Source organism: Cygnus olor, chromosome 2 (assembly GCF_009769625.2).
Source record: "Cygnus olor isolate bCygOlo1 chromosome 2, bCygOlo1.pri.v2, whole genome shotgun sequence".
Taxonomy (NCBI): Eukaryota; Metazoa; Chordata; class Aves; order Anseriformes; family Anatidae; genus Cygnus; species Cygnus olor.
The window spans coordinates 143,115,436-143,130,387 of record NC_049170.1 but is presented as its reverse complement, the minus strand read 5'-3'; positions in this window follow the sequence as shown (position 1 = coordinate 143,130,387).

The following is a 14,952-nucleotide window of genomic DNA, read 5'->3' as shown; positions in this document are numbered from 1 at the left end:
ATAGGAAACCTTTTGTAGCTCATATATTTGAAATACTTTGGTAGAACACTAGGTGAACTTTTTCTCACTTTTCAGAAACCTTCCTAACATTAAGCATGCCTTGGATAAATGCTGGGTGGATCTACATACTATTCATACCTGAAAAAAATAAATGAGGTTATCCTTGCTTGTCTTTATTCCCTGGCAGAATAACTGTTGTCCACTTACCACATACCAGCAATAAGAGGTCATTTAGGTATCACAACTTGAAATAATCCCAGACTTCATTTTAAGCAGACTACCGTTGCAAAGGATAACAACTACTATGAACATAGGAGTGTAAGTCTAACTCCTGAGTATTTTGAACACGTCTTCAGAAGAAGTCTCCACACAAGACCACCTCAAAATCAAACCATATATCTGAGAGCATTGTCCAAACACTTCTTGAAATCCAACAGGCTTGCTTTCATGACCACTGTCCTGGGGATCCTGTTCCAATGCTCAGACACATTCTTAGTGAAGAGCCTTTTCCTGACCTGACCCTCTCCTGATGCAGCTTCATCTTGTTTCCTTGGGTCTTATCAACGCCTGGCCCTCCACTCCCCTTGTGAGGAATCTGTAGGCCATCATGACATCTCCCTCATCTCAAGGCTGAACAAACTGTAGTGCATCTGGCTGGGATGGAGTTAACTTTCCCTGCAGTGGCCCATACAGTGGTGTGCTCTGCACTTGTAGCTAGAACAGCATTGGTATCACACCAGTGTTTTGTCTATTGCTGAGCAGCGCTGGCACAGCATCAGGACTCCCTCCAAACCCTGCCAAGAGCCAGAAGGCTGGTGATGAGTAAGAGGTGGACAGGGGACATCACCAGGGCAGCTGACCTAAACCAATCAAGGGGATATTCCTTACCATATGGTGTCACACTCAGCAAAAAAAGGTGGAAAAGGGGAAGGAAGGGGACGGGGATCTCATTATGAAGACATCTGTACTCCCGAACAATGACTATGTGTATTGAGGCCCTGCTTCCTGGTGCATGGCCAAACATCGTTCATTGATGGGAAGTAGAGAGTAATTTCTTTTCTCTGTGTCTCTGAGTGGCCTTCGCTTTTTTTTTGTTTGTTTGTTTGTTTGTTTGTTTTCCATCTTCCTTTTCCCTTTCATTAGGTTATTCTTACCTCAACCCATGAGTAGTTTTGTTTTGTTTTGTTTTATTTTGTTTCCAGCTTACTTTCTTCCCCCCTTCTTCTAAGGAGGGTGAGTAAGAGAGCAGTTGTGGTGGAGTTCAGCTGCCCAGCATGGTAAAACCACGACAGCTGCTTGAGTCCATTGTAATATGACTGTGCATCTCTGAGAACAATCTTTATTTTCACATTTGGTAACCGAGTACACCAAAATATCTCTTAGCCTTTGTTATTTAAAACTGAATAAGATCCATTCTCTCAGCCTTAGTGTTTCCTTTGCCAGTGTACTTCCAGAAGTTCTCACTTTATATTTCTTGCACGTGCCAACTCTATCTAAACTTTGGCTTTCTGATCTCCAGTGTGGCAGAAATAAGAAATATCTCAGCTGTCCACCTAGGAGACTCATCACTGATTCTAACCCTCTGTGCACTTCCTTTTTGCAGTGGAAATCAGTCAGGAGCTCCCTGTTCACCTGTACTGGCCTTCTGCCTCACCTGCTCAGCTTTCAACATGTCAGAACGAACCATTCAATGTTTTTAGGACACTGTCCCTGAAGATCAACCAGTTATCCATTGCCCTTTGCTTTTCAGGATCACAGCAAGAAGATCCCCAAATAAGCTGAAATCTGCTCTCCAGAAGTTCATGGCTGTAATTCTACATATATAGAAATGTAATTTCCTTTCTCATTTTTTTCTCAGGATCTCACACTCTTCTGTGTCATAGTTGCTATAGCCAAGGTTGCCACCAGTAGGCACATCACCAATCAATTCTTTCCTATTCATGAGCAACAGCTCCAGCACACCTCACACAAAGCGAGTGAATTAGGAAGCTGTCCTCAGTGCTTTTCAGAAATCTCCTAGATTGCTTGCACTGCCACTCTTCCATTCCAGCAGTTATAATTGTGTTTGGATTTTCCTATGTGAATGATGGTTTGCAAGCATGAAGTTGAACGGCTTCATCTAAATTCTTCACCTTTAACAGATAGTTTGCAGCAAGTACATACCACAGCATCACCAGTATTGGTCTCTTCTTTGATTCTTAACCACGAGCTCTCAACTGATTTTTTACCCCTTCTGAGGCAAAGATCTGTGCATTCAACAGGAAAAGGAATCACCAAAATTATTTTCTTGTTAGGAATCACACAGAATAACAGAATCACAGAATTATAGGGGTTGGAAGGGACTTCAAGAGATCATCGGGTCCAATCCCCCTGCCAAAGCAGGGCGGGGTTGTAGGAGGTACTTTGAGAATTCATAGAGAATTGACAGCTACTAGTTAAGTATGCCTAAATAATATATATATATATGTTTCTTGTTCAATGAGATAATTTTAATTAAACATTCACATTAGAGCCTGTATGGGGCATCCTTTAGTCTCAAGCTGCTAACTCAGTGTAGAAAAGCCTATTCAATCTTTTGGCTTGATGTTTTATTTTTCATTAATTAAACTCAGAATAGATTAGTGAATCTTAATGAAGATAGCTTATATACGGTATTTTATATGTGGTGTCTACCATATACATTCTTAAGGGTCATTGAACCAATCCTTTTAAACAGAACTTTAACATCAGTTTTAAGTAAACCATATTTTTCTTCCTTCTTTTTATTTGCCATGGGCTTTTGAAATGACAACTGGTTATACTGAGTGTTATCAGTCATGTCACACTGTTTCATGAACTGTGAATTGTTCAATAGCTTATGTCAGGATACGAAAACACCTTGGCTTGAAAGGTTTGGAAAGGAAAGGTTTTCACTATGTTTATCACCCCAAAATCAAGAGGTAAAGTGACAGTTTACAAACAAAAAAATAATAGCTTTCAAATGTCTTTTTATAGAATCAATTCCCAGTAGCAATGGGATGTCATTTCACTCTCAGCTTCTATGTTTTATTACAATGCCTGTCACCTGAGAAAAAAGCAGATTTACTCTGTACCCCTAAAAACAGACTTCTATAGCTATTTGAAAACTGATGCTGTACTACTTCCCTAAACAATATGTTCAGACTGCTTTTCTATTTTTGTTCATAATTAAATAAAGTACCTTGAAAAGACAACATTTTTCTTATCAGACTGAAGCATTTTCACTCTGCTCCTTTGAATCACAGAACACAGCTGCTAAGCCAGGAATGATTTCATTTCCAGCAGTACCATTTGACTGGTTGGCAAGTTCCCTGGGCAATTTCTGCTAGCAGCTCTGGAGCTACTTTTGGTCAGTCACTTTCTTATGCAGTTGATAGCTCTTTTGTTTTCTCTGTCCTCAAGGAAATTATTTATTTTAATATTCATTTATTTATTTATTCATTTATTCATTCATTTTGGTCTGGTTTTGTAGAAGACATATTCAGTCTATGTGACAGTTACACTGGTTGAATAGGTGATTTTAAAATAGCCCTAGGAAACCCAAATATTTCTGTGGTTACCAGCAGATGTTTCTTTTTTCCTTAATTCAGGTTACAGAAAAGTTTTTAATTGATTGAGAGAAAATGGATTAGAAATCTGATCCACGTTTTTAAAGACAACATCAAAATACTGTAAAAGATTAATTACAAACTTCTCAGTGTTGATCTGTCCAATATCTATATTAATGAGAGGTAGGAAAAAAAAAATTGGCCATTTGTTTTCTGGGGAAAAGCAAACCAGCATCTCTTCAAGTTGAGTCATCTATGCCAGAGATTCTCCTATTGCTTAGTCAGCAAAAGTTTCTAAAAATGTATTTTACCAAAATTCATGATTGACTTCATACCACAGAAAATAGAGAACATTAGGCTTTCTTCTAGTGGCAGTAAAATTACATGGCCATCTGGGAATTATTATTTGCATCACTGGCAGAGGTAGCAGGCAAAAATATAAAGCCCACATTTCTTTATTGCCTTACTAATTTCTATATTGACTTACTATTAATTAAAATATATTATATCATTCAAAAATTCTTCATTCTACCTGCACTCTAACTAACCTGCATTAAGACTCTAGGATGATGTGCAACACATACAGTACATAACAACTGCCTGGGTAAGGTTTTGTTTGTTTGTTTGTCTGCACAGGATGACCTACAAGGCTGACTAAAGGGTTCATCACTTGTGACTGATGTAACCATCTCATGCTTGTGCTGGAAAATAAATAAATAAATAAAACCTTTATTCAGCTTTACTCTGTCATATATTTTATTTTATTATGTATAAAACGAATGTATCTGCTTGACTGTGTTACTTTCTTTAGGGTAAAGCAATCTTTTTCTGCTTCATCTTCCCATGCAAAGATAGTAAAAACAGTCCAGGCAAAAGGAAATTTTTTATTTTTTTTTCCCTTAGTTCTAGTAACCAAGAAGGACTGACACACAATTACAAGATTTATAGCTGAAACTTATCAAAGTTGAACATATGCTATTCCTAAGCAGTTTCATATGAAGTGTCCCATTAAGAAAACTTAAATTAGGTTTATAGCTTAAAAGTTATTTTGAATACCTAAAGGCATGATATACATAGCAAAGTATTGTTCACATGCATGTCTTTTTGGTACTGGCAGATATTCTTGTAACAATGTTATTGCCAGCAAACTAAAGCTGTTTTTCTGAGACTAAGACTGTTAGACATATATAAATCTGACAGCCAGTGGAGAGTGGCAGCTGTGAAAATTTGAAATGTGAACAATCTAGAAATCTACCTTGTCTCTTTTTCTAGCACCCATCAGAACTACATACTGTCATAAAAAAATAATAATAAATAAAAATAAAAAAAATCATTATGTCTTATCTTAGAGAAATAAGGATTTGAAAAGAGCAGGTCTGAGACCACCTGATGAAACTAAATAAACTAATAAACTAAAAGTCTGTGGGACCTGATGATTGTATCCCAGGGTCCTGAAGGAATTGGCTGATGTAGTTGCCAAGCTTCTCTCCATCATATTTGAAAAGTTCTGGCAGTCAGGGAAAGTCCCTGGTGACTGGAAAAAGAGAATCACTCCCATTTTTAAAAAGGGTAAAAAGGAGGACCCAAGGAACTACAGACCAATGAGCCTCAGCTCTGTGCCTGGCAAGATCATGGAAAAGGTCCTCCTGGAAACAACATCAAGGCACATGCAAGACAAAGAGGTGATCAAAGAGGTGATCAGAGAGAAAGACTTTTTTTTGCCATTTTTTTCCCTTCATCTTTGATATGAGGCAAAAGGAAATAACTACTTTTCCAGAAACAAAACCTCTTCCAAATTTTATATAAAAAGTCTTATGTCACTATGAAGGATACTAGAGACTGATGGGAAAACAAAGAAAAAAAAGAATACAAATTAAAGAGTAAAACCTTCAGATCAAATAGCACCAATATATATATACATATTATTTCTCCTTAAAAATCAGCACCTGATTAAAAAGCATTTTGATGAAGTTATATTAAAACAGGACTGAACTAATGCTAGTGTGATGTCAAAGGAATCTGAAAATGTTTTATAAAGTGATTGAGTTCAAAATATATTGAAGACTGTGAATGATGATTAAATACAAAGACTTCATTGAATAAAGATTACTCTTAGATATAGACTGATATTAGAGTTTGTTTGTTTGTTTGTCTTATATATATATATATAGTCATATACATTCAAAGAGAATGGGCTGAAGATACATGATTTTAACTTGCTTTAGCTATCCTTTTTTTTTTTTTTTTAATTTGAGTTTTCTTTTAGATGTTTTTTATACCAAAAGGATAAACCATTACTGTTACTATTATATACAAAACTGTTACTATTATATACTGTTATATACATAACGGTTCCAAGCACAATGAGGTGTTCTGCTACTCTGTACAAATTGACTTATTCCATGTATATTTTTAAGGTTCTGAGAAAGAAGATGTCAGCATCTGAACTTAATATAAGAATTTAATAACTTTCACTCTTCCTTAAAAGTACTATTTTCCTCGCTATGGTCCCATAATTACTCTTCAGAAAACTGTTCAAGAGTTGCTTGATATTTTTGTATCTTGGCAACCACATATTAGAATCTGGGAATTCTTCAGTATACCATTTACTATGAAGAAATGTTATATATACATTATATGAAATGTATTAGAAAAGCACAAAATCCTCCAAATTACCCTAAGGCCACGGATGTATACAGACTACACCTGCAAACAAAACTTTGAATGTATCACAGCATAGTTACATGCAAACTCATATTTCATAACTTAGCTTTTTTTAACACCATTTCTAATCTGACAGAAACTGCACTGTTACTGTAGCAGAATAAAGAGAAAAACTAATAGAAAAGTAGCATATTGGGAGGACCAGAGTTTCTAGTCAAATTGCTCTGCATGCATTCCCTCACTTTTGTTGCCATTAACTATTCAGCCATGCATCTATTTGAGTATTCTCATGCATCTGCAAGTTTCATTTTTCCCATCACTAGTCTGACATTGGAAAGTTAGAGATTTTTTAACTGTAACAATACATTCTCAACTGTCTGAACTAACTGTTTTTCAAACCATCTGAATGAATTATTGGAATCATTTCTTTGTTTTGGTTTGTTTTATTGTTTGATTTTTTTGTTTGTTTGTTTTGTTTTGTTTTGTTTTGTTTTGAGTGCATGTACAATCATCAAACACAAAGTTTTGCTATCATGGGTAGACACAACTTTTCACATTTTCCCAGTCTTCAGTGTACTCATGTTCTCACTCAGGGGAGTACTGACTCCAACAAGGAGAATCGTCAGAGAAACACTGACTTACCTGGCCAAATAGAAAATAACACAACAGCTCTCTCCTGGAAAGAATCATCTGGCTGTTCAACATAGCTGGGGAAACAAATATCTCAGGTAAGCATGAAAAAGACTGTGTTACAACTAATTAAAGTATATTTTACATTTGTATCACTAATGATTTTGTTGTTGTTGTTGTTTCGTTTTGCTTTATTTTGCTTTATTTCAGTGCATTATTGCAAGCAATCTTGCTTCCCCAGTAAGCTGTTCCAGGGTGAAACACCTTCAGCTCAGCAAATTAAATGAGTTAAGCCTGGTGTTTTATCTGTCTTGAGGCTAAGAATCGGAATAGCTAAGCGAGTATTAAATATATATATATATCCCACCTCCTTCCACCCGTCACTAATTGACTAATTACTTGTGAAAGCAATGTTTCAGAGATCCATTTGTTGACATTAGAAAACTAATAGAATGGCATGACCAAGACATTTAAAGGAGTAGTCAGAGCTTTAAGACAAGAACACCACATTACATCAAAACAATGTCACCTTCTAGAGCTGTCCCAAAGTAATTCTGTGAATCCACCTAGTAGTGTGTGTCTTGTGCATAGATGTTACCTCCTACAGTTGCATTGCTTCAATACTGTTGTACAGCTCTCTTTCAGGCCAAGTACAGTGTCCCATCCATTTGGTTAGATAGATTTGATGTTTAAAATGAAATGCAATATTGCAAACATGCAAGCTTGGGCTGAACTGTAAGCATAGCTTCCCTGAGAGAGGGAGGAATCCAGATGGGCAGCTGGAAAGAAAAGGGAGAAGGAACAGGACATACTGATCTGGTACGCGTAACTACACAGTAAAGGTAACTTTATGGAGAGAGAGGCAGAGAAGGAAAGTGTGTGTGTGTGGGGGGGGGGGAGGTTCTCCTCCATGTTAAGAAACTGATAGGTTGTGAACAGTTCCCTCAAAGAAACAGCCAAGAGCAGGCTGAGAGCCTATGGGTAAAAAGAACCAGACCAACAAAGGACACCTTGTGCTTGGGGTCTACTACAGGCTGTCTGATCAAGGGGAGCCTTTCTCGCTCCAACTACAGGAAGCATTGCACTCACAGGCTCTCATCCTCCTGGGGGATTTCAACCACTCAGATGTTTGCTGGGAAAGTCATGTGGCAGGCAGTAAGCAATTCAAGAGACTTCTGGAGCGCACTGAGGACAACTTCCTCATCCAGCTATTAGACAAACCAACCAGAGGAGAAGTATTACTGGACCTGTTGCTCACCAATGTGGAAGAGATCATTGAAGAGGTTAAGACTGGAGGAAGCCTGGGTTGCAGTTACCATGCCCTCATTAAGTTGGTGATCTTGAGGGATAGGGGCCTGGCAAAGAACAAAGTCAGGACCCTGACATTTAGAAAAGCAAACTTCCAGCTATTCATAGAATTAGTGGATGAGAGCTCATGGGACACAGTCATTAGGGACAGAGGATCTGATCAGAGCTGGCAACTCTTTAAGGATATTTTCCTTAGAGCACAAGAGCTCTCTATACCCGTGTCCAATAAATCAAGCAGGGAAGGTAGGAAACTGGCAAACTGGCATGGCTGAACAAGGATCTGCTGGTCAAACTTAGGCAAAAGAAGGAAATGCACAGATGGTGGAAACAGGACAGGGAAGAGCAAAGAAAGGCTGTTTGTATGTGCAGGGATGGGATCAGAAAAGCCAAGACACTGCCAGAACTAAACCTGTTCTGGGATGCAAATAATAACAAGAACAAGAAGGGGTCCTACAGGTACATTGGCCACAAATAAATAAATAAATAAATAAAAATAAAAAAAAAACACTAAGGAGAGCGTACTGCCTCTGACCAATGAAGATGGAGAACTGGTAACAACAGATGTGGAAAAGGCAGAGGTGCTTAACAACTTCTTCCTTCAGTCTTCACTGGTGGTCAGGCTTCCCACATCTCTCAAGTCCATGAACCTCTAGGCAGGGGCTGGGGGAGCAGAGTCCCTCCCCCTGTAAGCAAAGAGCAAGTTTGGGACCTTCTGACGCAACTTAACAACTACAAGTCTATGGGGCCTGATGACATGCCTCCCAGGGTCCTGAGGGAATTGTCTGATAGAGTCACCAAGCCACTCTCCATCATATTTGAAAAACCATGGCAGTCAAGTGAAGTCCCCAGTGACTGGAAAACCAGAAACATCACTCCCATTTTTAAAAAGAGTAGAAAGGAAGAGCCAAGGAAATATAAATATTGTCCCCCTCTACTCTGCCCTCATGAGGCTCCACTTGGAGTACTGCATCCAGTTTTGGGACACCCAACACAAGAAAGATGTGCACCTGTTAGAGCAAGTCTAGAGGAGGGCTACAAAGATGATCAGAGGGCTGGAGCATGTCTCCTATGAAGAAAGGCTGAGAGAGCTGGGGCTGTTCAGCCTAGAGAAGAGAAGGCTCCAGGGAGACCTCATTGTGGCCTTTCAATACTTAAGGGGGGTTTATAAAAAGGATTGTGAGCAACTCTTTACTCAGGTTGATAATGCTAGTAAGTACAAGGGGGAATGGTCTTAAACTAAAAGAGGAGAGATTAGACATTAGGAATAAATTCTATCTCAGATGGCAGTGAGGCACTGGCACAGGTTGCCAAGAGAAGTTGTGGATGCCCCATCCCTGGAGGTGTTCAAGGACAGGCTGGATGGGGCCTTGGCCAACCTGATCTAGTGCCTGCCTATGGCAGGGAGGGTTGGAATCAGATGATCTTTAAGATCCCTTCCAACAAGACATTCTATGATTCTATAATATATATATAATATCAATTGGTTCTGTTCTGGTAACTGAAGAAAAATGTCTTAAAAGAGCTTTCAGTAGAGTAAAACTAAGACATTACATATACACAGAGGATTATTGCTATTTAGAAATGTATATTCGTATATAGTTTTTAACTTTTCATTAAAGAAGCTTTCAAGAATGTTGCTGGCCACTATCACTAGTTACTAGCTCAGATGTGAAAAAAATGCCTCAAAACCAAGAAGTATTAAATGGTGATACAACTTGTACATTACATTTCTTATCTTCCCTGAGGTTTAATTTGTGCTGAGAAAAAATAAACAAATAAATAAATAAATAAATACATAAATAAATAAATATTTCAAGGACAGAAGAAGATGAAAAGTCTGCAAACTGAGGTAACTTCTTTCAGGGAGCCAAGGAACCTACCAAAGAATGTGCATGACAAATTCTTGAATGATGACAAGGGAACTACTGGGGCTTCTGTGCAGAAGTTTTCTGAATTATAGAGACAACTTGAAGGGAGATCATCCGTAAATTGCCAGTCTTCTGACAAATCACTTATTGTGTAACTGAAAAGCTGCTTTGACCCATAAACTAATAAATATACTCCATACTCACATGGTTTCAGTACTGCTGTCAGAATACCCTGTAAACATGTATAAAATTTTAAACATTTCAGTTCAATTCTTGTTTAAATACTGGTTTAAATTTCCAATGAGGAAGCATTCTAAAACTAAAAATAATGGAAGTGTGAGTTTTAAACTTCAAACATGGCTGGATGTACCTTTTCGTCAAAGGCAGAGACAATATGAAAGGAGACTTGTGATGCAGGAGGACTAGATGTTAAATGATGGCACTTCACATCTACCAATATTACATCTCAAGCTGAATGATTTGTACTGGCAGAAGATAAAGCATCTCTGATCAAACTGCAGCCAAGCTTAAAAACAATAAAGGCTCTCCTTTGATTAGCTTACTTAAAATTTTCTTACAGAAAAAATGAACAGAATTGTCTGAATTGGTCACCTGAATGGCACTAGATACTACAGTATCTACTGCAGAATGTTTTTATTATCACAACCAAAATATAGATCTTATACACAGGTACAACTTTTTATACCTGATCCTTGATAATTATGAACATCATGTAACATGAGACATAACAACACAGAACAAAAGGAGTTTTAGGATAGTGAAATAAATAAATAAATAAATAAATAAGTAGATAAATCTGGAGAAAAATGATGAGTCAATGGTAGTAAAAAAAATCTGGAGAGAAAGTATGAGTCAGGTTCTCTATGTATACATATGCTCATCAGTCATGATGCTCTATGTATACATATGTTTGTTGCAATTCTAATAGACAAAAGTACAGCTAGAGTCTGCACTGTTTTTGACTCCATATAATCAAGCTTTCAGATAAAGCCTCAAGTTATTTCTTACACAAGGAAGCCTCCCAGCCTTGATGGATGAATATGAGTTCTGAACACATTAATAAAAAGATATTAAAGTTAATAATTTGCACAATACTTGTAGTTAAATATATGAGATATGCATATATATATTTATATAAATATTCAGAGTTCTACCGTATAAAAATTAGTTATAATAAAATTTTCACAGTTCAAGCAAGGAAGTGTCCATGGCAAGCTCTGACTAACTTTCACAGGACCAGACTGGTTCTCTGCAAATGGAACATGAGAAAGTGCCCTGTTAAAATAAATGGAATGATTCCTATGGATAATAATAATAATAATCATCATCATAATTATCTAATTAGGCATCTAGACCTGAGCAAGACACCTTGATTTACTTTATCACTTATCACAAACTAGTCAGTACAGGTTAAGTTAGAATCATAGAATCATAGAATCTTTAAGGTTGGAAAAAACCTTCAAGATCATCCAGTCCAACCATCACCCTACTACCAATGTCACCCACTAAATCATGTCCCTAAGCACCACATCCAACCTTTCCTTGAACACCCGCAGAGATGGTGACTCCACCACTTCCCTGGGCAACCTGTTCCAATGTCTGACTACTCTTTCTGAGAAGAAATGTCTCCTAATTTCTAACCTAAACCTCCCCTGGCAAGGAGGATTTGGCAAGTTGCAATTCATCACACAATTCCTTGCATAGGTTCTACAATACCTACATTTAGTAAGGTGAATTGCACTTTTGATGATTCTACATTGACTATGACAGCATAGACAAATAGTTTAGATGTAGATGCCTTCAGTATAAGAAAGATGAGCAATGGAGGTAGGTAGGATTTATTCATAAGGTACTTAAGAGCATAATGAATGAATTACACTTTTCCCAGTACAAAACTTTCCAAAGTCACAACATCAGTTCTAACCTCTGAAACAAAAGAAAAGGCTAAAGTAAAGTACAATTTCTTTCCTTTTTTTTTTTTTTTTTTTTTCTTTTCTCTCTCCCCTGCTCTCTCTTTTTTAAACAATTCATTTTGGGTTCTTTTCTCTTCATTTTCTGTCTTAAGAAAACATGGACTTAGAATCATAGAATCACAGAATATCCAAGTTGAAAGGGACCCACAAGGATCATCAAGTCCAACTCCTGCGTCCCCAAAGGACCACACAAATATATATATATATTAGACCATGTGTCTGAGAGCTTTGTCCAAAATCTTCTTGAACTCCAGCAGATTTGGTGCTGTTACCGCTTCCCTGGGGAGCCTGTTCCAGTGCCCGACCACTCTCTTGATGAAAAACTTTTTCCCCATATCCAGCCTGAACCTCCCCTGTCGCAACTTCAAGCTGTTCCCTCCACTCTTATGCCACTAGAGAGGAGATCAGCACCTGCCTCTTTGCTCCCCTTTTTGAGGAAATTGTAAACTGCAATGAGGTATCCCCTCAGTCTCCTCTTCTCCAGGCTGAACAATCCAAGTGACTTCAGCCACTGCTCATACCTCTTCCCAGGTGCAGAATCCAGAACTGCTCTTGTTAAACTTCATATTGTTGGTGATTGCCCATCTCTCTAATCTCTGCAAAGCCTCAACACCCTTGACAGAGTCAAAAGCTCCAGTCAATTTGATATAATCCGTGAACTTGCTCAAAAAACCTTTAAGTCCTTCATCCAAATCGTTTATGAAAACATTGAAGAGGACTGGTCCTAAAATGGAGCCCTGGGGAACCCCACTAGTGACAGGCTGCCAGCCTGTTGTAACCCCATTTACAAGAACCCTCTGGGACCAACACATCAGCCTATTGTTCAGTCATCTTATTATGCTCTTATGCTTTTATTTAACTGTATTCTGGTTATTTTATCCAGAAGGATACTGTGAGAGACAGTATCTATAGCTTTACTGAAATACGGAAAGATTACATCGACTGGCTTCCTTTGGCCAACTAGCTGGGTGATCTTGTCGTAAAAGGAAATTGAGTTTGTTAGGCATGACTTTCCTCTAGTGAGCCCATGTTGGCTCTGGCCAGTGACTGCACTGTCTTTTAGGTGATTTTCAGTATGTCCCAGAATAATCTTCTCCACAATTTTACCAGGCCCGTAAGTTCCAGGATCTTCTTTCTTGCCTTTCTTGAAAACTGGGATCACATTTGCCAGCTTCCAGTCAACTGAGACCTCTCCAGACTCCCAAACTTTTAGGTTTGCTCTGGAATACTGAGGGCTAGAAATGAACAACTCTGAAGTGAGAGCTATTTAATTTTTCAAGAAAAAGTCTTATCAGGCCAACATGATGAACAAGATTTGTCAGCCACCCACTTAATACATTAATACCCTAAAAAAACTGAAGATTCACTATTGGAATCCATTCATTAGCAGTCTTATGAGTCTCATTTTTCAACTTACTACTTAAATGTTACCTTTTAATAACTCAGAAAGCAGCTCTTTAATAAAAGTTTAAAATGTTTGCCTGAACTGACATGTATAGATAGATCTTAGTTCACCTTGTGCAAGTGAGGGATGGAACCAAAATCACTAAGTAATTCAATGCCAATGCCTCTCAGACTTGAGTCCTGATGCATTATTAAAGTGCATCCAATATAATTCCTGCCAAAATATTCAGCTAATGAGTTAGATTCATATCCAACAAGATGGAAATGCATTGGTGTGAGGCATATAGGGTTCCAGGTTCAAAGCTTCCAGTAAAAGGGCACATCTGCCCTGCACTTATCCAGGCAAACATGCTGGTAGCATGAACAGCTAATGATCACCTGCTTGTTCCATGTGTAACATTTTGTGAATTCCTTTGTCTTCACTCAGAGTTATTTCCCTTATTCACGTGCTGTATTTTTTCAAAATAAACTGTGAGCTCTTTTATTCATACACTGTTATTTTTCATAAATTCATGGACTGCATATTGCAGTGGGATACTGTCTAGTGGAGTCATCCACCATAGAGCATATCCATGATAAAAAATTTTAGATCTACCACTTTGAATAGAAATGATGAATCACAGCAAATACTGAAAAAATAAGGCCAGTTTTAATTGCCTAAAAATCTCCGTTTTCCAAACATCTCGGCCAATGTATCAGCATTCATTTACAAATAATATATGCCATGTTACAGTATTTGGCAGTCTTAAAGGCTTGATTGTGTTTGAAGGCAACCAATAAAGCCTTTGATGGTAATTTTCTAAGTCCATCTGCCAGCTTTTAAGACCAAATCTGTTCAATTTCTTTTGAAGACTATACTGGTCACAGATACTCTGCCAAAGGAATGAATAGGAAAATTTATATATATCAATAATGGTTTCTTAAAGAGGCAGCTAAATTCAGGCCCTATTATAATGTTAAATTTTCATCATATATTAGCTTATGAAGATAGAATAAATAAATTGGCAGAATCTTTTCTATAAGATTTGGATTGATGTGCTATCTTTCATTTTGAAAGGGCACACTGGTTACTGCTCAAATAATTTCCAAAAAAAAAAAAAATGCAAGCACTAGAAATACTAAGCCTAATAAGATTTTAAGTAAAATAAGGGACATCTTTGCTTGACTTTTACATGCACGTTATTTAAGCATACATATGTAGTACAGTTCAAGATAAAATAAAAGTTAAAATGAGAGTGAAGGAGAGAAAAAGAGAAAAGAAGAGGGAGAGGGAAAAAGAGAGAAAGAAAAAGGATTCCTACAGGATACTATGAGCCTGAATTATGACAACTTTAAAGTACAAAAATTTAGGGGCTTTTTCAGAAACTTCCATTGCCCATAAGTGGGAAAAGTGAGGAAGCTATCTGGAATTTTGGTTTTAAAGTTTAATTGCATTAACTGTTGAAGATGAGAATGAAGACGAAATCAGAAAAGATGTCAAATTAACTTATCGGTTTGATTACAGGTCTTTTTTAGAAG